The sequence below is a fragment of the Triticum dicoccoides genome, unplaced genomic scaffold (assembly GCF_002162155.2).
Source record: "Triticum dicoccoides isolate Atlit2015 ecotype Zavitan unplaced genomic scaffold, WEW_v2.0 scaffold58148, whole genome shotgun sequence".
Lineage (NCBI taxonomy): Eukaryota > Viridiplantae > Streptophyta > Magnoliopsida > Poales > Poaceae > Triticum > Triticum dicoccoides.
Window position 1 is genome coordinate 6,878 of NW_021283682.1, and position 27,276 is coordinate 34,153.

Consider the following 27,276-nt stretch of genomic DNA (forward strand, 5'->3'; position numbering starts at 1 on the left):
ATCAATCCTTTTCTACAACAGCAAGTGGAAAAAAAACTAAGAACCACAATTAGACATTTTAGAAGATATCCAACTTTCTCATATCTAGTCTCATCTCTAGCCTCAGTTTTAGCAACGAGTGCACGAATATCTATTGATTTTCATGCAATCAATAGATCGATATATTCTTCTTCCCAATACCAAAATTTGCATCCACCATCCTACAGACATAGATGAGCAAACAATGAGCTACTGTAATTGCGCCGAATCCGGTGGAGAACCGAATCAAAACAAGCACATACCCATCGTTTGTGCATTTGGAGAACACCCATCCGGGATATTGCAGCGTCGTTGAAACTCAGTGCACCACCTACCGCGTTCATTCATTGCACTACATGACCGGCAGCTGCGAGCCAGCAAGCCGCTGCGCCAACGCTGAGCCCGGGCGACGGCCAGGCGTGTATTTTCCGGCAAACCTCCGATGGAAGATATCTGAGTGGCTAGAGGAGGAGCTGGTACCTGCATGCGGCACGGATGCGTTCCCGGGGCTGTGCGGTCTGCTTCCCGGCCAATCCATCACAAGGTGCAGCCGGTGGAGGTAGGAAATGCCAAATTTGGCGGCTGCGGGAGCTTCCGCAGATCCACCACTTTTTCGCCGGTGATGGGACGAGGAGGCACAAATCAAAGTGGTAGAGAATAGAGGCGGAGCCTACGGAGCTTGCACTGCGGCGGGCGGGTGCTGACGGGGGGTGAGAGGGGCGACGCTGGCGCAGACGTGGCACGGGAAGGGAGGGGGAGGGGATGGAGGAGAGGAACGGCTTTTACTCTACCTTCGCGTGGTGCAGTAAATATAAGGAGAATTTTGAGGATGGAGTAAAAAAAATTACTCTCTCACGCAGATAAAGGGTCGGCTAGGTGCCGGTTAGAGAAGTAAGTCCGCTTTTCTACTCCTCTAACCGGTTATAAGGGACCGGTTAGAAATGCCCTTAGGGGGATACTGGCAATGTGATGCCCCCGAGGTATAGCTACGGGGTACATAAGAGGCCCAACCACCGTAGACTGGCCCTAGCCTGCTATTTGAAGTTCACCGGCAATAGCGAACCAACCTGTGGTTGGATGGTTAGAGGGACTGTGGTATCCCCAGCCCACCAGGGTTCAAATCCTGGTGCTCGCATTTATTTCTGAATTTATTTCAGGATTTCCAGCGGTGCACATTCAGTGGGAGGAGACGTTCCCGTCGACGATGAGGTACCTACTATGACTTCGTAAATTTCAAGATGCTATGCCGGCTCAATCTTTCGTAGGTACTCATAAAGGTAGGGTGTGCGTGTGTGCGTTCATAGAGATGAGTGTATGCGCGTGTATATGAACACGTGTGTCTGTACTGATGTTAAAAAAAAGTTCACCGGCAATACATGGCACATCGCCCCTTGGGGGTACAAGACAAGCACTCTGTTACTTAAATATCTAGGTCTTCTTTATTTTACCGAAAAGGTTTCCGCCCCGCTTTATAAATAAAGCAAAGATCCACATCACCCGATACAAATGCACGCCACCACCACACACACACCCAAGGCAAGGAACAAAGGCGCTGAGCGCAGCAACACTACACCTAGCACTACTACCACGAAGAGATGAAGCTGCATACGACAAAAGTGAACTCCAAGGCGGCGCCTTCGGGAAGGAAACGACACCGGAATGCCGCCACTGCCTGATCCAAGGATCAGAGTTTCCCGCGGAGCTGCACGACGGGCTGTGAGCGCCGCGACGACGCCTTCAAGAAGGGAATGAGCTTCGCCGCCGCCGGTCCGTCCGAAGACAGAACAAGGTTTCACCCCGGCCAACACTCACCGCCACCGAACGCCACACCCCGGCTACCACGCCGCCCACGTGGCCATGGCCACATGGCATCACCAAAGCCACGGTCTCTGCCCAAGAGCACCACGCTACCGCCTTTAAGGCCGCCGCCCCGGTATCGAAGACCTTGACACCACCTCACTCGAGGACCGCCGCTACCCCGACCAGAGAGACGGGCGAAAAGGTCCCACCTTTCGCACCCCTGGGCGACCCCCAGCGTCGAGACCCAATAGGTCGGTCAGCACAGGCATCCATGGACCCGTCCTGCAATCCCGAGCGCGAGACGAGTTCGGTCCTGCAACACCGAGAGGGGGACGAGGTCAGTCCTGCTGCATCGTGCGTGAGACGAGCTTGGTCCTACTGCACTGTGCGCAAGACGAGCTCGGTCCTGCTACACCGGAGGTGAGACGCGCGATGGACCGCAGCTGGGAGAGGGCCAGCCCTTCGATGGAAGAAGCGCCCGGGCGCCGAGGAGATGGGGTGAAGGCCGAGACAGACCGAATGCAGACGAGCCGACGCCGGAGAAGCCAGCCCGCCGCCGCAGGCAGATCCGCCGAGCCACCGGGAAGCCTCCACGACACTGAGAGGCCGCCATCATGCGCCGGGCCTCCCCACGCCGCCTCCCTCGGCCGGAGCAACGGCCACACCAGACCGCCGCCCAACCCGCGTCGCCCGGCGAGCTCCAAGCGTCGGAGCCGCTGGGCACGCACCACCGAAGCCAAGCGGCGCCGGCCGACCCCCACAGCCAGATCCGGTCGGATCTAGCAGGAGGCCGTCCGCGCGCCACCTCCCGATAAGGGAGCGCCGCAGCCACCCGCCCCGCGCGGATCCAGGACGGCGGCGCGCCCCCAGCAGCCAGCCACCCCGCCGCCCCGCAAGCCCGCCGCTGTACCCCGGGGCCGCCCAGCGCCACCGCTCGAAGACGCCGCCCGCGCCAGCGCACCACGAGCAGAGGGGGAGAAAGGCCCGGCCGCCGCCGCGCCCACCGGGCTTTGCCCGACCGAGCTCGCCGGCGGCGGCAGGGAGGAGGGGAGGGAAGAGGGGGCGGAGGGGAGGGGCGGCTAGGGTTTCCCGACGGCGCGCGCGGGCGCGTCACGGGAGGGCAGGGGAGGGGATCCCATTATTCAGTATTGAGGAACAGCTCTTTATTTTAGGCATCTACCAACCGACTCCGGACCTATAAACCTAGCCATAGTTAACATACTACACCGTAGATAAAACTATGCGAGGCAAACATCCCACCTAATCCGAGTGCTTGAACCTGGATAAATCATATTTGTATGCATGGGATAGATTAAGAATATAAAAATAGACCATTGCATCTATCTTGACTATTGTTTCAGATTCATGAAATATAATACATCATGTGTCCAAGTTCTTCCTCTGCCATATATGAAGTACTCCCTCCGTTTCTAAATATAAGTCTTTGTAGAGATTTCATTATGGATCACATACGAATGTATGTAGATGCATTTTAAAGAGTAGATTCACTGATTGTGCTCCGTATGTAGTCAGGAACGGATGTATGTACGAAATCTGTCTACAGACTTAGATTTAGGAACGGAGGAAGTATAATACATCAGGAAACCACATCTATCATTCAGTCCCTCGTGGGCAATGACCTCACCCTCTGCAACTCCTTCCTCTGACATAGGTGATCATGCTGGAGCATCTCGTCGAGCAAAAAGTCATGCGCAATGCCGGAAAAGAACCACATAATCCGGTGTCCCAACTTGGGCACACAGAGCGGACCATGGACGATCCACCGCACTGCCGTGCGCATAGGTTTCAGGCGTTGGAGTCAATGGCGCCAAGCACCTGGCCTCGCGAAGGCGGACGCCATCATGCCGGCCGCAAAGAACGGTGCCTAAAGATAAGATTAGATGTTAACATAGTGCTGGCTGCTCCATCGCTCGAAGTCTTGGGGAAGTTAATAAGGAGTAGATTATAGGCGATGAGTTTATTTTACCTGGCATTACACTTCGATCCCTTTTCTTCTATATTCGACGTGAAGACTCTTAGAGAACTAATCAACATAGCTGCATGGAAAGAATCAATGGAACATTATCTTGTCAAGGTTATTACGAAAAAGGCTTTCGCCCCGCTATATTGATATAGCAACCGCCCGATACAACAAAGAGTCCAATGCTGGGGCAAACAACACAAGCATGCCCAAAAGAAACAAAAGAGAAAGAAGAGAGAAAATAATGTCCACAGCGTCGGATCGACGAAAACGATGATAACCCAAAACCGTTGCGCCCACCGGAGATGTACCACCTCGCTCCAGGCACCTCGAACCTCCACATACCAAGCAGCACCTTCAGGAAGGAACACGACGACGACGACGCTGCTGCCCGGACAGGTCCTAGGGTTTCCCCCGGTACGCGGAGGGGCGTGGGGAAGGGAAAGACCCAACGCCCTTCAGCAAGGAACGATGGCGCCCACGGGCGTCACCACGTCGGTGCCGGCAAGCCGGCCCGGATTTCTCCCATCCGCCAAACACCCACAACCCCGAACGGTCCAACGCGCACCACCAGACAAGCCACCCACGAACGTGCGCCGCCACGGACTTGCCATCATCACCGCCGCCTCACCGTGGTCATCGAAGCGAGACCGACGAGGACGAGAGGGAGCAGCCGGGAACGAGGAACGGCAACGAGAGCAGCCACGCCGGAGGAGACAACCTCCACCGCCATCGGCGGTCACCGACCGGACGTGGCAAGGGGAGCGTACCAGGCCCTCGAGGCCCGGCCGAGCCCAAAAGGGGCTCGTGAAGCACCCGTCGCCAAGCTACAGAAGACGTGCCGCCGTCTCCACCACCCCCCGCACGAGCTGCCCCACCACCGCCCCCGCCGGAGCCGTCGCAGGCGAGACCGAGTCAGGCCCGCCCAGACCCAGATGGGGCCCAAAAGGGCCCAGATCTGGGCCGGGAGGGCGCCGCCACCATCCACCACGCCAGCGCGCTGCCAAGGGGCTGTGCCGCCGCCTCTAGGTCACCCGGAGCTGCGCCGCCAGGAGCAGCCGCCGCTGCCGGAATCACCGTTGACCGAGGAGCACCGTCGCGGGACGCCACCACCCGAGCCGTGGCACTGCGCGCGGGGAAGGGACGGCCGCCGCCGCCGCCAACACCACGCGGGCAGGGCCCGGTGGCGCAGGCCGGCGGCGGCGGGAGGAGGGGAACGGGAGGGGAGGCGCTGGAGGGCGGGGAGATGGGCCCCCGGTCGCCTCGCTCGGGGAGGCGACGCGGGGGGCGGGCTGGGAGGGAGGAGGGAGGCGGGGTGCGGCGCGGCGCGCGCGGCCGGAGGCGCGGGAGGGTGGGGGAGGGGACCCCTTGTCAAGGTTATTCATTGCTTCCAGATGTGCTTACTTTTTAGTGGCGGCGGACATGTGTTAGCTTTAATCTTGATATTTTGTATTTTCATGTTTATTTCAGTCTTGCATGTAGATTAGCTTAGGACTGTTCCGGCAAAGTCATGGCTGCAGCGAGATGCCATCCGACCGTGTGATGCGGTGCGGTAGTGCCATGTGACGCGGCAACGTCGTGTGAAGCGGCGAGCAGTGAGCAGGTGAAGCGTGACGAGCTGCATGGCCAAGTTGAGCCAGCTGATCTGGCTGAGTCATCATTAGTTTGTTAGCATGCATAAGTATTTAGTTGTATGGCCGAGTCGTGTGGCCGCTCGAGAGATTCCAGGAGTAAGATATTCATGGGTAGTGCGTTAGTGCATGCATGGGTTAGTGGGAGTTTGTTGCCGAGAGTACCGGCTGGTTAGTGCGTGCGTTTCTGTACTTAAACAGAGCACATTTGTTTAGCAGTCAAGAGAATAGAGACAAGAAAAGAGCTTGGCTGTGTGATACGGCAGCTCACCAAATATCGTCTTCTCCATTGTCTCGTGTGTGTAGGTTGTGTGAAACAGCCGTGAGAGAAGAAGGGAGTTGAGAGAGTCAGCTCCAACAACATGGTCTAGAGGGGTAAGGAGGGGATGGCCTCTCACGAAGCCAAGCCCAAGTTGATCACAGCTCCCCTCCCGCGCTCCACCATGCCAGGAATCACCGCGGTTGTTCCCTCTGTTTCTTTTTACTCTACATATTAAATTTGTTTGAATTCAAACTACTCCAAATTACTGCTCCACTTCTTCTCCAAATTACTGCTCCACTTATTCTTCTCCAAATTACTGCTCCACTCATGCCGAGAAGAACGATGACAAGCATTTCTATAAATGGGAGCATAACATTGCCTCAAAGCATCAACTAAATCACTGTTGCATATAATGACCATTAACTGAACGTCATGGGACTCCATGATTGCCATGCTGGAGAGACAGACAAGAGAGAGAGAGAAATAAAGAGACAGCGACTGGCTTGTAGGTTGATACTCTTGGAAAATAGACAGCACGTGGATCCATGCACGATTGACGCGTTGGCACATGCAATGACACAACAATGGCAGAAATACTCAGGCAGTTAGGGCATCTACAACAGTTTGTATGTTAGCTTGTTGGTAAAATATGTCATGTCATCAACCAACACCTTAACATACAATAACTCCAATCGGTTTTATCTAGTTTGCCCAATAAGATGTGAGATAATAAATAAGGTGCTCTCTCATTTTACATTGGAGCTTGTGCAAGGGGTGTTGGTTCATGTACATATAACCTTCCTCTTTTTCCTCATTTATTGTATGACACATCATCAAAAATCCTATATGGCAAAGTCTACCAACAACTATCTTACAGCCATTGGAGATGCCCTTAGCTAGTATATGGAGCTGTTTATATCAGGATTTTTTTGACCTTTTTTTTTCCTTTTGAAGGTGACTATGTTTAGCAAATCTGTAAACATACTCTATGCTATGGTTGCTTTCCCTATAAATAATATATGTCACCTCCGATAACAATGTCATTGCTATTTTATTCTTTTGGGAAGATAAACTATCAACATCAGTGCCCATAATCGAATTGATTACACATGATATGCAAAATCAAGCAAATGAACATGTTCATTGATATCGACCAAAAGAGAGACTGCCGCATGTTTCATTTCCTTTTTTTCTAAAAACTGAAATATAGTGCGGTCCACAAATCGACAAGTTTTTTTTACATGCTCTATGGCGCTCCATAAATCGATTGTGTTTTGTCAAAACATAGGTGACTACTTTTTTTCCAAAACGCAGGCAATAGTTTTTTAGTACAAAAAGTGTAGTTGCCCAAAATGTTAAGTTTTATGCATAATAAAAAAAGTACATGTACCAAATTAGATAATCAAAACCCTTTTTAAAAATATAAATACAAAGCAAAAATAATACCAGCTAATACAAAGCAAAAATAAGACAACAAAAACAAACAATCAAAACTCCTAGAAATACAACAAGCAAAGGTTTTATATGCCTACCAAAAACAAAGTCTAGTGGCTGATGATAGTTTATCATCCTTAAAGAATAAATAACGGTAATATTGTTACCAGAGGTGCCATCAACATTATTTAAATGGAAAGCAACCATAAGATAAAGTATGTTTGAGCGCCTTCGAAAGAAAAGAAAAAACATGCCCCCTCCGAAAAACAACACAAGAGTGTTTAGATCAAATCTAAACGTCTCATATTAGTTTATACTGGGAGTACGACTATTTGTGCCATGGTTGTGTGCATGAATGCGCAGACGGTCAATCATGCACGGGTTCACGTGCTAAACACTTTTATATTAGTTTACACAGTGAGGCTGTGTGCATGAATGTGCCGACGGTCAATCATGCATGGGTCCACGTGCTAAACACTCTTATTTAGTTTACAGATGGAGTACGGGTATTTGTGACATGGTTGTCTGGATGAATGCACCAACGGTCAATCATTCATGGGTCCACGTGCCATCCTTTTCAGGCCAGCCGTTCCAGGGTCATCTCTCCCTCTATCTTTTCCGAGGCATTAATTGACCTACAATTGGACTCTCTCTCTCTATATATAGCACGCACAATCATGAAGTACTGATCCAAACCATGTGTGGCAGCCCATGATGTTCAGTCTTGAATATTACTAATTACTTATGTGAGTGCCTACATTTTGATGATTTTCTTGATGATGCAATGCAACTTTGATGATTGCTCATGGCCACTTCGGGGCACAAGACAATGACTCTGTTATGTACTCCCTCCTTTTCGATTTAAAGGACTCAAAATCTGATATCTTATCAACCAAGGTAGATGATAAGTGGATGACATGAGTTTTGTGGATACAAAATGTTGGGGAACGTAGTAATTTCAAAAAAATTCCTACGCACACGCAAGATCATAGTGATGCATAGCAACGAGCGGGGAGAGTGAGTCTACGTACCCTCGTAGACCGAAAGCGGAAGGGTTAGCACAACCCGGTTGATGTAGTCGTACGTCTTCACGATCCAACCTATCCAAGTACCGAACGTACGGCACCTCCGAGTCTAGCACACGTTCAGCTCGATGACGTCCCGCGAATTCCGATCCAGCAGAGCCTCACGGGAGAGTTCCGTCAGCACGACGGCGTGGTGATGGTGATGATGTTGCTACCGACGCAGAGCTTCACCTAAGCACCGGTACGATATGACCGAGGTGGAATATGGTGGAGGGGGCACTGCACACGGCTGGAATAGATCAACAGATCAACGTGTGTCTCCATGGTGTGCCCCCCCTCCTCGTATATAAAGGAGTAGAGGATGGGGAGGGCCGACCCTCTCTTTGGCGCGCCGGGAGTAGGATTCCCCCCCTTCCAAGTTGGAGTAAGGAAAGAGGAGGGAGAGTAGAAGTAAAGGGGGGCCAGCCCCCTCACCCAATTCGGATTGGGCCTGGGGGGGGGGGGGTCCTAGGCTTCCTCGTCCTCTATTACACTAAGGCCCAATAACGCCCATACACTCCCCGGCGAATTCCCGTAACTCTGTGGTACTCCGATAAATACCCGAATCACTCGGAACCTTTCCGATGTTCGAATATAGTCGTCCAATATATCGATCTTTTCGTCTCGATCATTTTGAGACTCCTCGTCATGTCCCCGATCTCATCCGGGACTCCGAACTACCTTCGGTACATCAAAACACATAACTCATAATATAAATCGTCACCGAACTTTAAGCGTGCGGACCCTACGGGTTCGAGAACTATGTAGACATGACCGAGACACGTCTCCAATCAATAACCAATAGCGGAACCTAGATGCTCATATTGGTTCCCACATATTCTACGAAGATCTTTATCGGTCAAACCGCATAACAACATACATTGTTCCCTTTGTCATCGGTATGTTAGTTGCCCGAGATTCGATCGTCGGTATCTCAATACCTAGTTCAATCTCGTTATCGGAAAGTCTCTTTACTTGTTATGTAATGCTTCATCCTGCAATTAACTCATTAGTCACATTGCTTGCAAGGCTTATAGTGATGTGCATTACCGAGAGGGCCCAGAGATACCTCTCCGACAATCGGAGTGACAAATCCTAATGTCGAAATACGCCAACTCAACAAGTACCTTCGGAGACACCTGTAGAGCACCTTTATAATCACCCAGTTACGTTGTGACGTTTGGTAGCACACAAAGTGTTCCTCCGGTAAACGGGAGTTGCATAATCTCATAGTCATAGGAACATGTATAAGTCATGAAGAAAGCAATAGCAACATACTAAATGATCAAGTGCTAAGCTAACGGAATGGGTCAAGTCAATCGTATCATTCTCCTAATGATGTGACCCCGTTAATCAAATGACAACTCATGTCTATGGTTAGGAAACTTTAACCATCTTTGATTTAACGAGCTAGTCAAGTAGAGGCATACTAGTGACACTATGTTTGTCTATGTATTCACACATGTACTAAGTTTCCGGTTAATAATATAATTCTAGCATGAATAATAAACATTCATCATGATATAAGGAAATAAATAATAACTTTATTATTGCCTCTAGGGCATATTTCCTTCAATCTCCCACTTGCACTAGAGTCAATAATCTAGTTCACATCACCATGTGATTTAACACCAATATCCACATCTGTATGTTCACTATTAGAAAAAGGGTCAAATGTGAAGCACAATAATGCCGGTTTGAATTTCAGCCGGCACTAATGTGTACATTAGTGCCGGTTCGTGGCGGCGATCAATAGCACATGAACCGGTACTAAAGAGGCCGTGTCAGCCTGCGGTCAGGCTATGGCCCCACCATCACCATTTAGTGCCGGTTCGTACCACGAACCGGTACTAATGAGGTTATGGCAAGCTGTTTTTAGTCCCACCTCGCTCCCCTAACAAGCTTTTTACCACCTTAAATATGTTATTTCTCAAACTATCACAAGCACTTGGTCTTCATTGAACTCTATGTGTAGAATTTGTGGCCGCAATATGAGTCTTCATCGGTTTATAAATCGTTGATGACTCATATTGACAATTCAGATTGTACACACAAAGATCATTGATGATCAAAGTATTTTTGATGTTATAAGATCATATTGGCAATTTAGACTGTAAAGAAATATAAGATCATGATCTAAATGCTCTTATATTTTTTGCGTTCAGTATGCACCACTGCTAGGCGGGAGGAGCTGTTTAGTACCGGTTCGTGGCGAACCTTTAGCACCGGTTCGTGCCACGAACTGGTACTAATGAGGTTGTGTCAGGTAAGGCTGGGACCCCACGAACACCTTTAGTACCGGTTCATGGATGAACCAGTACTACAGTTTCTTAGTAAGCTGTTTTTTAGTCCCACCTCGCGAAGAGAGAGGGACTAGGAGCGGTTTATAAGCCCTAGTGCAGAGACGATGAAGAAGAGGCTCAATGCTCACGTTGCTTAGCTTCAAGCCTTCAGGAATATGGTAGACTGCACGGAGCTATGCGCAGTGCAGTTTACACTATTCCGAAAGGCTTGAAGCAAATTAACGAGCATTGCACCTCTTTTTTATTTTTAATAACTTATTACAACTCCGGACTTCTTCTGTTATGGCAAAAACTAATTGCACATCGGCATTTCTTTTTTTTAAACTTTGGTTATAACTCCAGACTTTGACCATCAAGTTTTGCAGAAAAGAAAAAATAGCAGGAAAAAAACTATAACTGAAAAGAAAAAAACTATATAAAATGACCGTGAAATTGAAAATCACTACAAAATGAACTCTGAAAATATTGAATTTTGGCAAACTAGATGAAAAACTACTCAGAAATAAATAGAAGAAAATAAATATAACAGAAAAGAAAAAACTATACAAAAAACTACACAGAAATAAATAGAAGAAAATAAAGCAGAAAAGAAAAAAACTATAAAAAAATTGGGGCGCTGCCCTGTGGGCCTGCTAGGCCACAGGCGTGCAATTACAGGCCTTAAAGGCCCAGCAGACTCACAGGGCAGCGCGCAGAATTTAGGCCCACAAGCCTGCTATATAGAGGAGTTCAAAGAGGTAGCCGCGGCTGGGTTTATAAACCAGTGCGGCTGCCCTTCGCCCGGCGAGGTGGGACTAAACTTTGGGGTGGCAGCGCGAGGCCTTTAGTACCGGTTGGTGACTACAACCGGTACTAAAGATCACCCTTTAGTACCGGTTGGATCCACCAACCGGTACTAAAGGCCTGCTCTTCCCGCCTCTTGGCCTGGCCAAAGTTGGCCTTTAGTACCGGTTGGTGGCTACAACCGGTACTAAAGGCCCATCCTATATATATAGCACTTACGGAAATTTCAGTTACATCTCCCCACTTTCGTCTCCAACCTCTCGACATCGCCGCGCGCCGCTCGATCCCGTCGTCGCCGCCCGTCGCCCGTCGTCCGTCGTCGTCGTCGCTGTCCCCGCCGCCGCCCGTCATCGTCGTCATCTCGCGCCGCCGCCCCGAACGCCGCCGCCGTCCGTCGTCGTCGCCGCGGTCCCGTACGTCTCTCGCACCCGCGCGCCGGCGCCCCCGCCCCGTACGCCGCCGCCCTCGCCCCGTACGCCGGCGCCCCCGCTCGTACGTACGGGGCGGCGGCGTACGGGGCGGCGTACACACACATACACACATATACACACACTATACACACACATACACACACACACACACACACACACACATTTTTTACTTATTTTCTTTTTTCTGTTTTTTAGAAAATTTAATTAGATATTAATTAGCTAGGTATGTGAGATTTGAACTAGTTGAATAATTAATATAACTAGTTTATTTTTAGTAAGAAAATTGTCGAACTAGTTTATTTAGGTATATGAGATTTGAACTAGTTAAATAATTAATATAACTAGTTTATTTTTAGTAAGAAAATTATCGTATTTGAAATTTGATTATCTAATTAAAATATTATTTGTTAATAAGTTTTTCTGTTTATTTAATGTTTTTATATATTTTGAGTTTATATAAATGTTAGATTAATGTCAAATGTTAGATGAATTAGATAGAAAAGTTAATAGAACTAGTTTATTTTTAGTAAATGCTTAGTTGAACTAGTTGAATTAATATATAGAACTAGTTTATTTTTAGTAAATGCTTAGTTGAACTAATTGAATTAATATAACTAGTTTATTTTTAGTAAATGCTTAGTTGAACTAATTGAATTAATATAACTAGTTTATTTTTAGTAAATGCTTAGTTGAATTAATAGAAGTAGTTGAATTAATTGAATTAGTAAGTGTTTAATGTTTCGCCTAATATGAACATAGGAAATGTCGTCTGACGACGGAAAAAATTTCGGTATGTGCACATACTGTGAAGACGAGCGCGGCCATTGCGACAGAAATTTCCTTGTTGATGGTAGGCGATTCAGCATCAAGCTGGATGAGACTTTCGAATTCGATATAGTAAGTCACAACGACAAGTCTGTTTTCTTAATTAAGCATGACTTATATATGCTTCATTTGCCTGACTTATAATTTTTAATTTTCACTATTCTACTAGCGCATCCCATGCCATGCAAGAATTTTTGTCTTGGATAAGATAAGTTTCAAAGATATGGAAACTATGGAGGTAAAAAGAGCTTACCTGAAAACTGAGCATGATGGTTATACTTTCAACGTCAAAGTATACAATGCACACACGTACATCTATTTTGAATGCAAAACTTGGCAAGCACTATGCAAGGCTTATGCATTTGAGCCTGGTATGGTTATCACCTTTGATATTCGTCCGGAAGATGATATTGAAGGTAATAGAGACATATGGGTCGATGTGCAAACGCCTCCAGTTCTACCATTATGTGAGTTCTTCTCAAATATATTTTTGTCTTTGATATTGCTTATTTCAAAAATAACTGACAACTAATTTCTATTGACAGCTTATCTCCATTCAACCAAACATGTCCGGCGCTTGGTAGACAGGACCTTCTACTGTCCCGGAGCTGAACTAAACTGCGAGGACATAAGTCATTATGTTTCATGGCTTGAGGATCTTCATACTGTCAAGACAAATTTTTTTCCTGCACTTGGAAATGTTAGTACTCAAAACGTGCGATCAATAGTGATGGTATTGAACTACGGTAACATCTATTTAGGAATGTTGGTAAGATATTTACTATTTGTCCTCAATGCATATTTTGCATACATATTTTTTTTAAACTTTCATTGCTGAGTATATTAATTAAGTACTATACGATGTTCTTCAACAGGGACTCCCGATGACAGTTGTGCCTCAGGGGATCGAGACTAAAGGTCAGATGTCAATTGTTAGCTTAAGGCCAAGATATCCTGCATTGCACATGAATGCATTCAGGATTTCTAGAAGCGATGAATGCTTAATAGTGAAAGATTGGAGGAAAATTGTTAATGATCGCAGAGAAGTACTAGGGGGCAGCAATGAGAAGCGCAGCCCACGATTAGGAGACACGTTCATCGGCATGCTCCAGTATGATCAATCAAGAGAGCTATACATGTTCTATGCTATTTTACCAGAGAGAGAGTAGCTAGCAGGAGTGATTTAGCTAGTTCTTCATGCTGCTCTTAATTAGTACTTGGCCTTTCATGTCCGTGTTCTTCGTTCTGAACTTAAGTGATTTGCTTTTGTGGTGTTATATGTGAACGCTTATAATATCATGACAATCATGTTGAACTCGATGATTGGTTCTACTAGAAATTATATATATATATATATATATATATATATATATATGCATAACGTTTACAATGTGTAGTATCGTAAAATACCAGCAAACGAAAAAGAATTAAAATGGAAACACAAAATTAAATAAAAAAGAAATCATAAAACTAAAAACCCCCAAACCTTATAGTACCGGTTGGTTTTACCAACCGGTACTAAAGGGCTCCAGGCCCCCGGAGCTGGCTCGTGCCACGTGGTTTCCCTTTAGCACCGGTTCGTGCAGAACCGGTACTAAAGGGGGGGGGGGCTTTAGTGACTACACTTTAGTGCCGGTTATGGAACCGACACTAAAGGGCCTTACGAACCGGTGCTATTGCCCGGTTCTGCACTAGTGGTTGTTAATACCCATAGTTGACATCGTCATGTGACCAACACCCGAAGGGTTTATTAGAGTCAATAATCTAGTTCACATCGCTATGTGATTAACACTCAAAGAGTACTAAGGTATGATCATGTTTTGCTCGTAAGAGAAGTTTAGTCAACGGGTCTGTCACATACAGAGCCGTATGTATTTTGCAAATATTCTATGTCTTCAATGCTCTATACGGTGCTAATCTAGCTAATTGCTCCCACTTTCAATATGTATCCAGATTGAGACTTAGAGTAATCTGGATCGGTGTAAAAGCTTGCATCGACGTAACTCTTTATGATGAACTCTTTTATTACCCCCGTCACCGAGAAACATTTCTTTAGTCCTCACTAAGGATAATTTTGACCCCTGTCCATTGATCTACTCTTAGATCGCTATTGTATCCCCTTGCCGAGCTTATGGCAAGGTACACAATAGGATTGGTACACAACACATCATACTTTATAGAACCTATGATTGAGGCATAGGGAATGACTTTTCATTCTCTTTCTATTTTCTGCCATGGTCGGGTTTTGAGTCTTACTCAACTTCACACCTTTGCAACACAGGCAAGAACTCTTTCTTTGACTGTTACATTTTGAACTACTTCAAAATCTTGTCAAGGTATGTACTCATTGAAAATCTTATGAAGCGTCTTGATCTATCTCAATAGATCTTGATGCTCAATATGTAAGTAGCTTTACTGAGGTCTTTCCTTGAAGAACTTCTTTCAAACACTCCTTTATGATTTCCAGAAAATTATACATCATTTCTGATCAACAATATGTCACTCACATATACTTATCAGAAAGGCTGTAGTGCTCCCACTCACTTTCTTGTAAATACAGGCTTTACCAAAAGTCTGTATAAAACCATATGCTTTGATCACACTATCAAAACGTTTATTCCAACTCCGAGATGCTTGCACCAGTCCATAGATGGATCATTGGAGCTTGCACACTTTGTTAGCATCCTTTGGATCGATAAAACCTTCATGTTGCATCATATACAACTCTTCTTCCAAAAATCCATTCAGGAATGCAGTCTTTACATCCATTTGCCAAATTTCATAATCATAAAATGCAGCAATTGGTAACACGATTCAGACGAACTTTGAGCATCGCTACGGGTGAGAAAGTCTCATCGTAGTCAACTCCTTAAACTTGTCGAAAGCCTTTTGCAACAAATCGAGTTTTGTAGATAGTAACATTACCGTCAGTGTCAGTCTTCTTCCTAAAGATCCATTTATTCTTGATGGCTTGCCGATCATCGGGCAAGTCAACCAAAGTCCATACTTTGTTCTCATACATGGATCCTATCTCAGATTTCATGGCCTCAAGCCATTTCGCAGAATTTGGGCTCATCATCGCTTCCTCGTAGTTCGTAGGTTCGTCATGGTCAAGTAACATGATCTCTAGAATAGGATTACCGTACCACTCTAGTGTGGATCTTACTCTGGTTGACCTACGAGGTTCAGTAGTAACTTGATCTAAAGTTTCATGATCATCATCATTAACTTCCTCACTAATTGGTGTAGGAATCACTGGAACTGATTTCTGTGATGAACTACTTTCCAATTTGGGAGAAGGTACAATTACCTCATCAAGTTCTACTTTCCTCCAACTCATTTCTTTCGAGAGAAACTCCTTCTCTAGAAAGGATCCATTCTTAGCAACGAATATTTTGCCTTCGGATCTGTGATAGAAGGTGTACCCAACAGTTTCATTTTGGGTATCCTATGAAGACGCTCTTCTCCGATTTGGGTTCGAGCTTATCAGGTTGAAACTTTTTCACATAAGCATCGCAACCCCAAACTTTTAAAAAATGACAAATTTGGTTTCTTACCAAACCATAGTTCATAAGGCATCGTCTTAACGGATTTTGATGGTGCCCTTTTAAAGTGAATGCAACTGTCTCTAATGCATAACCCCAAAACGATAGTGGTAAACTGATAAGGGACATCATAGATCGCACCATATCCAATAAAGTGCGGTTACGACATTCGGACACACCATAACGCTGTGGTGTTCCAGGTGGCGTGAGCTGTGAAACTATTCCACATTGTTTTATATGAAGGCCAAACTCGTAAATCAAATATTCTTCTCCACGATCTGATCATAGAAAGTTTATTTTCTTGTTACGATGATTCTTCACTTCACTCTGAATTTTTTTGAACTTTTCAAATGTTTCAGACTTGTGTTTCATTAAGTAGATATACCCATATCTGCTCAAATCATATGTGAATGTCAGAAAATAACAATACTCGCCACGAGCATCAACACTCATTGGATCGCATACATCGGTATGTATTATTTCCAATAAGTCAGTAGCTCATTCCATTGTTCCGGAGAATGGAGTTTTAGTCATCTTGCCCAAAAGGCACAGTTCACAAGCATCAAATGATTCATAACCAAGTGATTCCAAAAATCCATCTTTATGGAGTTTCTTCATGCGCTTTACACCGATATGGCCCAAATGGCAGTGCCACAAATAAGTTGCACTATTATTATCAACTTTGCATCTTTTGGCATCAACATTATGAATATGTGTATCACTACGATCGAGATCCAACAAACTATTTTCATTGGGTGTATGACCATCGAAGGTTTTATTCATGTAAACAGAACAAAAATTATTCTCTGACTTTAAATGAATAGTCGTATTGCAATAAACATGATCAAATCATATTCATGCTCAACGCAAACACCAAATAACATTTATTTAGGTTTAACACTAATCCCGAAAGTATAGAGAATGTGCGATGATGATCATATTAATCTTGGAACCACTTCCAACACACATCGTCACTTCACCCTCAACTAGTCTCTGTTTATTCTGTAACTTCTGTTTCGAGTTACTGATCTTAGCAACCGAACAAGTATCAAATACTCAGGGGCTACTATAAAGACTAGTAAGGTACACATCAATAACTACGAGAGATCAGGCCTACTATGACGAGCCAAATTATGTCATGCAATAGCCAAAAACATCATAGAACACACCTTCTTGACGTTTTATGAGCGTCACGAGCATTGTCACAGAATCCCCGTCACAGATAACTCCTAGTGACGGCGCGCACACTTAACGTCACTAAAAATGGGACCTTCGGTGACGTTTTGTACAACGTCATCCACTTTGTATTTCGGTGACGACTAATAAATGTCACAAGGTAGATGAAAATATGCATAGTCAACCATGTTTAGTGATGAAGCAACGTCACTGACTTGTTGCCATGTCATCATAGGACAATGATTAATACAACCTCATCTTGCCATATTTTATTCATTTCAATTTTAAATTGCAATGAATTATCCAATCCAATGAAATCCAAATCCATACCACATCACATTATATAAATACGTTAAAGTCAAAATACATTAACCACAATTAATGTGAAAACATATTATAAATTCAGTCATCTTAGCCAAATCATCTTCTCAATAAAAGTGACAATAAAAACTAACACTGATTCACATGTTTGACACTCACGACAATAGACAAGTTGCAAACTAATATTTAGATGACTAAAGACCACAAAAGTGTTTTCATGATGGCGTTCATGCACCATGAGGTTGGGGCTGCTGAGTTGATTGAGCTCTTAAGAGAAAACAACCAGTTTATCCATTTCTCAGTGCTTCTTTTCTAGGCCTTAATTCTTGCCTTCCTAATGTCTTCCAGTTCTTCTTGATCCGATCCATCTCTTCAAGTGCTCCCTCTTATGCTTTAAGTCCCACGATTAACTCCTCGCGATGCCTATAAATTAATGAAACAAAGAAGCAAGGAATCTTTATTGGATGAAAACAAACAAGACAACAAGGTACAAGAGTCCCACTAAGAATCTTACAATCTATATCAAACTATAAATCTGAAATAGAGGAGTATTGTACATTATTAAGTATAAAGGCAATCATGAAGGTGGGCCAATGAAACAGTAAACCCAAGAATAAGTTATAATGGTTAAATAGCACGCATAACAAAAGCTAGATTATATTTAAGAACATGCAATCCATGCATCTCTCAAAGTGGCACATGCCTGACTGCTGTGTTTATCTTCTGCATGAAATGCCCTCCTTTCCATCTCACTCACCGAAACTAGTGGCGTGGTTGTAGTACTTGAAGCTGCAAAAGATGACGAGAGTGCAATGAATTGCCAAGCTACCTAACTGCCAATGGTATATACACTAACAAAATAAATTTCACTTAAACTTGTTTAGAATTGGACCTGAAAATATGTAGCCATTTTCCCTGTGCATGCGTACTTTCCTGAAACACAAATGAATATAGTAGTGTAGATAGCTCAGAATGTAAATACATGATGCACTAATATTGTATATATAACTAATGCAAACATAGATTGGCTTTGCATTGGTATTCAAAAAATAAACAATATATATTGTGTAAAGCAGTGATGTAAACTCGAAATACTGTTAATAGGCAGTGCACGCAAGACAATATTAACAAAAATTGAAGATTTCAATGCATTGGGATCTAAAAAAGTGGTCCAAGCAGCATGCAGGATGCAGCTAGGGCACGGTCGGCGAGAAGCAATCAGCAAGCCTAAGAAAACAAGGCAAGAAACTTAATATTAGTATAGGCAATGGCATAGTTCAGAAAACCATAAAGTTTATTACACTAGTTGGCATAGTTTAGAAAACAAGAAAGAACCTCACAACCAGGTAAAACCTACAGCCAACATGCACTCAACGATGAAGTGCAACCCAAATAAGCAATACACGGGGGCCCTGTAGGCATGTACACGCAGATGGAACTATGGATTGCTACTAGAAAATAGATGCATGGTGATATGAACTGAATAATTTCTGAAATTGCAAAAATGGAAAATACAGTGGATGTTTGCCTGAATTCTGGAACAGATCGAAATAAATAAATTACTTGGAAATCAAGCAAACATCCGTCGGTGTATAGAGCATCTAGAATTTAATTAAATAAAAGATCATTGTACAGTGTGTGTGTTTGAATTAAGCACCATGTAGCCCTGCGAAAATAGTCATGACCAAATCAAGGACATGCATATTGGTAAGCTACGACTGTTTGGATTGTAGCCCAATAGTGAATGCCAAATTTTTGCAAAAACGTTGGCTTCTGTTTGATTTCAGGCCAAAATTACTTGTAAAATATACTTTCTTCTTCGACTTATTTTTGGTGGAAAGAAGAAAAAGAATCAGCTATATGGAATATTATACTGCAGATCTAGCAAATCACAATTGGTTTTGAAATAGAATAGTTCAGATCTAGCAAACAATACACAAGTGCAAGCACATCTCATACTGACAGAGCAACGCGTGGGTAATTTGCAATTTGCCATAGAAAAGGGGTTGAAAGGTGGAGCAGGTACGATGGCCGCCGCCTGTTGGAGCAGTATCTGTACACGCCGGCAGCCCGCAGCCCGCGGTAGCTGCATACATGTCGGCACCCCACGACCGGCGGGAATTGCAGGTCTGTGGTCTGTGCCCCCTTTGGTTTTCAGCTGTACAGATGAGAAGCGAAAATTACGTGCTGTGGCAAACTCAAATCTGTAGCACCTCGCCCATCGAACAGATTATTTAGCACGTGAATTCATCGAGTTAGAAAAATCTAATGCGTTGGGGAAGAAGGAACTAACCGGCGGGGAGAGCAACGACGACGGAACAGCGGGGAAGGGGGCTGACGGGATGAGGAGCGCGGATCCGTTTAAGAGGGACGAGGAGCACGGATCCGTTCAAGCGGGATGAGGCCGACGAGTTGTTGCTCGCGAGTTGATGCGGTGGATCCGATCTCGGCCGGTGATGTGGCCTCCAATCTCCGCCGCGTGTCGCTGCAATTGCGGGAGAAGAAGAACCGTAAGAAGCAATGGGAGGTGGGCCGTCGGTCTTCGAGGGAGAAATGAAGGGAAGATAGCGTGCGAGGTGGGACGTGGGTGGTGGCTCAAAATCCCTGCGCCAAAAAATTTCTCGTTCACTCTCCTCCTTATTTCTATTTCTATACATTTTTTTCTCGTCCACTCTAAAAAAAGATTGCGAAGATTGCACTCTTATTTGAATTTTTATTTTTGTTATTCCCTGGATCAAAACAACATCACGGCCAATGCATTAGCTCACGACCACTGCCTATATTTTTTTGGATAGAACAAATCAACTGCAGTGACCTATGAGAAAAAGAACTAATCAAGACTAATCGTTGATGGATTATTTTTATAGAATAAATCACCTGAGCACAAATGGCAAGTCTAGCACTCAAACGTTGGTGGGCAGCGAGCACACCCCACGCTGCTAGCCACCGGAGTGACGCTCGCTTCTCAACAATGCCATATGAATAAGCTCAAGAACATTTGTAACAACCTTTTCCCCCAACCAGTACATGTTTACATTAGATAGAACAAAATAATTGCATTGCTCAATAGCCTATGAATAAACATTGGTGGGTCCCACTGTCAACACTTATGCGTGGGTCCTGCTGCTCCATAAGCCATGAAGCACCTATGAAGGGTCTGACAGCTAGACGTTACATGACGGGAAAATGGGCATCACACCTTCATAATATTCGATGACTCTAGTAGGTTCGTCATGGAAGTGACCATATCGTCATAGGAATTGGTAGCTAGGTGGCACTCAACGGCCGAGGCAACTTGGTGACATTAATCGTCACCAATCTGCATCGATCGGTGATGCCACCTATAAAATGTCACACATTGGGTATTTCTGTGATGTCGTCACCCACCGTCACAAGGATTTTTGTCACAATATCTCATTTTTGTTGTATACCCTTTTTCACTTTGCCATTCTTCTTATCCACCAAATTTTCAGGGCATTTCCGCTTCCAATGACCGTTTCCTTTGAAGTAGAAGCACTCTGTTTTAGGCTTTGGTCCAGCTTTGGGCTTCTTCATGGGAGTGACAACTTGCTTGCCATTCTACTTGAAGTTCCCTTTCTTTTCCTTTGCCCTTTTTTTGAAACTAGTGGCCTTGTCAATCATCAACACTTGATGCTCTTTCTTGATTTCTACCTTCGTCGATTTCAGCACCACGAAGAGCTCGCGAATCGTTTTCGTCATTCCTTGCATACTATAGTTCATCACGAAGTTCCAGTAACTTTGGTAATGGTGACTAGAGAATTCTGTCAATCACTATCTTATCTGGAAGATTAGCTCCCACTTGATTCAAGCGATTGTAGTACACAGACAATCTGAGCACATGCTCACTGCTTTAGCTATTCTCCTCCATCTTTTAGCTATAGAACTTGTTGGAGACTTAATATCTCTCAACTCGGGTATTTGCTTGAAATATTAACTTCAACTCCTGGAACATCTCATATGGTCCATGACGTTCAAAACGTCTTTGAAGTCCCGATTCTAAGCCGTTAAGCGTGATGCACTGAACTATCAAGTAGTCATCATATTAAGCTAGCCAAATGTTCATAACGTATGTATCTGCTCCTGCAATAGATTTGTCACCTAGCGGTGCATCAAGGACATAATTCTTCTGTGCAGCAATGAGGATAAACCTCAGATCACGGATTCAGTCCGCATCATCGCTACTATCATCTTTCAACTTAGTTTTCTCTAGGAACATATAAAAACATAGGGAAGCAACAACGCGAGCTATTGATCTACAATATTATTTGCGAAATACTATCAGGACTAAGTTCATGATAAATTAAAGTTCAATTAATCATATTACTTAAGAACTCCCACTTAGATAGACATCCATCTAATCATCTAAGTGATCACGTGATCCAAATCAACTAAACCATGTCCGATCATCACGTGAGATGGAGTAGTTTTCAATGGTGAACATCACTATGTTGATCATATCTACTATATGATTCACGCTCGAACTTTCGGTCTCAGTGTTCCAAGGCCATATCTGCATATGCTAGGCTCGTCATGTTTAACCCGAGTATTCTGCGTGTGCAAAACTGGCTTGCACCCGTTGTAGATGAACGTTGAGCTTATCACACCCGATCATTACGTGGTGTCTCGGCACGACAAACTTTGGCAACGGTGCATACTCAGGGAGAACACTTTTACCTTGAAATTTAGTGAGAGATCATATTATAATGCTACCGTCAATCAAAGCCAAATAAGATGCATAAAGGATAAACATCACATGCAATCAATATAAGTGATATGATATCGCCATCATCATCTTGTGCTTGTGATCTCCATCTCCGAAGCACCGTCATGATCACCATCGTCACCGGCACGACACCTTAATCTCCATCGTAGCATCGTTGTCGTCTCGCCAACTATTGCTTCTACGACTATCGCTGCCGCTTAGTGATAAAGTAAAGCAATTACAGGGCGATTGCATTGCATACAATAAAACGACAACCATATGGCTCCTGCTAGTTGCTGATAACTCGGTTACAAAACATGATCATCTCATATAATAAAATATCGCATCATGTCTTGACCATATCACATCACAGCATGCCCTGCAAAAACAAGTTAGACGTCCTCTACTATGTTGTTGCAAGTTTTACGTGGCTGTTACGGGCTGAGCAAGAACCGTTCTTACCTCGCATCAAAACCACAATGATATTTCGTCAAGTTAGTGATGTTTTAACCTTCACAAGGACTGGGCGTAGCCATACTCGGTTCAACCAAAGTTGGAGAAACAGACACTCGCCAGCCACCTGTGTGCAAAGCACGTCGGTAGAACCAGTCTAGCGTAGGCGTACGCGTAATATCGGTCCGGGCCGCTTCATCCAACAATACCGCCGAACCAAAGTATGACATGCTGGTAAGCAGTATGACTTGTATCGCCCACAACTCACATGTGTTCTACTCGTGCATATAACATCTACGCATAAACTTGGCTCTGATGCCACTGTTGGGGAGCATAGTAATTTTAAAATTTTTGCTACGCACACGCAAGATCATGGTGATGCATAGCAACGAGCGGAGAGAGTGAGTCTACGTACCCTCGTAGACCGAAAGCGGAAGCGTTAGCACAACACGGTTGATGTAGTCGTATGTCTTCACGATCCAACCAATCGAAGTACCGAACGTATGGCACCTCCGAGTTCAGCACACGTTCAGCTCGATGATGTTCCGCGAACACCGATCCAACAGAGCTTCACGGGAGAGTTTCGTCAGCACGACGGCGTGGTGACGGTGATGTTGTTGCTACCGACGCAGGGCTTCACCTAAGCACCGCTATGATATGATCGAGGTGGAATATGGTGGAGGGGGGGCACTGCACACGGCTGGAATAGATCAACAGATTAACTTGTGTCTCCATGGGGTGCCCCCCTCCCCCGTATATAAAGGAGTAGAGGAGGGGGAGGGCCGGCCCTCTCTTGGCGCGCCATAAGGGAGTCCTACTCCCACCGGGAGTAGGACCCCCCCTTCCAAGTTGGAGTAGGAGAGGTAGGAAAGAGGAGGGAGAGAAGAAGGAAAGGGGGGCCAGCCCCCTCACCTAATTCGGATTGGGCTTGGGGGGGGGGGTCCTAGGCTTCCTCCTCCTGTATTCCACTCAGGCCCAATAAGGCCCATACACTCCCCGGCGAATTCCCGTGACTCTCCGGTACTCCGATAAATACCCGAATCACTCGGAACCTTTCCGATGTCCGAATATAGTCGTCCAATATATCGATCTTTACGTCTCGACCATTTCGAGACTCCTCGTCATGTCCCCGAACTCATCCGGGACTCCGAACTACCTTCAGTACATCAAAACACATAACTCATAATATAAATCGTCACCGAACTTTAAGCGTGCGGACCCTACGGGTTCGAGAACTATGTAGACATGACCGAGACACGTCTCCAGTCAATAACCAGTAGCGGAACCTGGATGCTCATATTGGTTCCCACATATTCCGAAGATCTTTATCGGTCAAACCGCATAACAACATACATTGTTCCTTTTGTCATCGGTATGTTACTTGCCCAAGATTCGCGTCGGTATCTCAATACCTAGTTCAATCTCGTTACCGGCAAGTCTCTTTACTCGTTATGTAATGCATCAGCCTGCAACTAACTCATTAGTCACATTGCTTGCAAGTCTTATAGTGATGTGCATTACCGAGAGAGCCCAGAGATACCTCTCCGATAATCGGAGTGACAAATCCTAATATCGAAATACGCCAACTCAACAAGTACCTTCGGAGACACCTGTGTTCCTCCGGTAAACGGGAGTTGCATAATCTCATAGTCAAAGGAACATGTATAAGTCATGAAGAAAGCAATAGCAACATACTAAACGAAAGTGCTAAGCTAACGGAATGGGTCAAGTCAATCATATCATTTTCCTAATGATGTGATCCCGTTAATCAAATGACAACTCATGTCTATGGTTAGGAAACTTTAACCATCTTTGATTTAACGAGCTAGTCAAGTAGAGGCATACTAGTGACACTATGTTTGTCTATGTATTCACACATGTACTAAATTTCCGGTTAATAAAATTCTAGCATGAATAATAAACATTCATCATGATATAAGGAAATAAATAAACACTTTATTATTGCCTCTAGGGTATATTTCCTTCACAAAAAACTACACAATGAAATATTTCTCACATGTTCGACTCTCAAAGCAATAAGTGCAGCATTCTCTCTCTAATTGTACTTGCATGGTGCATATAGAATAAGATGCATGCATGACCACTAATCCCCCCCCCCCTCTCATCTCTATGAATTAAATTTGATCGTGAGACTCAAAGCAATTTCACTTAATTGAACTCAACGCGAGCCTAATATAATGGATATCTGAAATTTTTAAATGAGCCCTTTAAACCGGAAGTGCGGGAGTATCTAGCTACTAGCTTGGTCTTCTATATTTTAGTCGTCTACCAACGGAATCCGGACTTGTAAACCTAGCCATAGTCGACATACTACACTGTAGATAGAATCATCCGAGGCAAACACCTCACGTGATCTTTTGATCAAACCCTTTATACAAAAACACTAGTTTTCATACAATGCTGGATTATCAAAAAACAGACAACCAGGTAGTAATGCATTACCTCGATCCGAGGGCTTGAACGTGGATACGTCTTTATTTGTACGGATGGATATAGCAGCTTAAGAGTGTAAAAAATTGGACCATTGCCATCTATCTTAACTATTGTTTTAGATTCATGAAATGTAGTACATTAGATGACCAAGTTCTTCCTCTGCCATAGATAATACATAAGAAAACCACATCTAGCATTCAGTTCCTTGTGGGCAATAACCTCATCCTCTGTATCTCCTTCCTCTGCCATAGGTGATCATGCAGGAGCATCTCATCGAGCAAAAAGTCGGGCGCAATGCCGGAAAAGAACCACATGATCCGGTGTCCCAAGTTGGGCACACAGAGTGGGGCATGGCCGATCCACTGGCAAGTAACCAGTAGCGGAACCTGGATGCTCATATTGGTTCCCACATATTCCGAAGATCTTTATCGGTCAAACCGCATAACAACATACGTTGTTCCTTTTGTCATCGGTATGTTACTTGCCCAAGATTCGCGTCGGTATCTCAATACCTAGTTCAATCTCGTTACCGGCAAGTCTCTTTACTCGTTATGTAATGCATCAGCCTGCAACTAACTCATTAGTCACATTGCTTGCAAGTCTTATAGTGATGTGCATTACCGAGAGAGCCCAGAGATACCTCTCCGATAATCGGAGTGACAAATCCTAATCTCGAAATACGCCAACTCAACAAGTACCTTCGGAGACACCTGTGTTCCTCCGGTAAACGGGAGTTGCATAATCTCATAGTCATGAAGAAAGCAATAGCAACATACTAAACGAAAGTGCTAAGCTAACGGAATGGGTCAAGTCAATCATATCATTCTCCTAATGATGTGATCCCGTTAATCAAATGACAACTCATGTCTATGGTTAGGAAACTTTAACCATCTTTGATTTAACGAGCTAGTCAAGTAGAGGCATACTAGTGACACTATGTTTGTCTATGTATTCACACATGTACTAAATTTCCGGTTAATAAAATTCTAGCATGAATAATAAACATTCATCATGATATAAGGAAATAAATAAACACTTTATTATTGCCTCTAGGGTATATTTCCTTCACAAAAAACTACACAATGAAATATTTCTCACATGTTCGACTCTCAAAGCAATAAGTGCAGCATTCTCTCTCTAATTGTACTTGCATGGTGCATATAGAATAAGATGCATGCATGACCACTAATCCCCCCCCTCTCATCTCTATGAATTAAATTTGATCGTGAGACTCAAAGCAATTTCACTTAATTGAACTCAACGCGAGCCTAATATAATGGATATCTGAAATTTTTAAATGAGCCCTTTAAACCTGAAGTGCGGGAGTATCTAGCTACTAGCTTGGTCTTCTATATTTTAGTCGTCTACCAACGGAATCCGGACTTGTAAACCTAGCCATAGTCGACATACTACACTGTAGATAGAATCATCCGAGGCAAACACCTCACGTGATCTTTTGATCAAACCCTTTATACAAAAACACTAGTTTTCATACAATGCTGGATTATCAAAAAACAGACAACCAGGTAGTAATGCATTACCTCGATCCGAGGGCTTGAACGTGGATACGTCTTTATTTGTACGGATGGATATAGCAGCTTAAGAGTGTAAAAAATTGGACCATTGCCATCTATCTTAACTATTGTTTTAGATTCATGAAATGTAGTACATTAGATGACCAAGTTCTTCCTCTGCCATAGATAATACATAAGAAAACCACATCTAGCATTCAGTTCCTTGTGGGCAATAACCTCATCCTCTGTATCTCCTTCCTCTGCCATAGGTGATCATGCAGGAGCATCTCATCGAGCAAAAAGTCGGGCGCAATGCCGGAAAAGAACCACATGATCCGGTGTCCCAAGTTGGGCACACAGAGTGGGGCATGGCCGATCCACTGGCAAGTAACCAGTAGCGGAACCTGGATGCTCATATTGGTTCCCACATATTCCGAAGATCTTTATCGGTCAAACCGCATAACAACATACGTTGTTCCTTTTGTCATCGGTATGTTACTTGCCCAAGATTCGCGTCGGTATCTCAATACCTAGTTCAATCTCGTTACCGGCAAGTCT

At 44.5% G+C, this 27,276-nt stretch overlaps 1 long non-coding RNA gene and 1 pseudogene across 1 annotated transcript; both read right to left on the minus strand.

Annotated features, from left to right (window-relative positions):
* Positions 1-3,436: 3,436 nt before the first annotated feature.
* LOC119347096 overlaps positions 3,437-27,276 on the minus strand; it is a 26,168-nt pseudogene continuing 2,328 nt past the window's right edge.
* On the minus strand, positions 18,274-20,132 carry LOC119347097. The gene is made up of 3 exons (XR_005168127.1): positions 19,868-20,132; positions 18,467-19,732; positions 18,274-18,363 (listed from the first exon to the last, which is right to left on the minus strand). It is a non-coding gene; the product is annotated as an uncharacterized LOC119347097 (long non-coding RNA).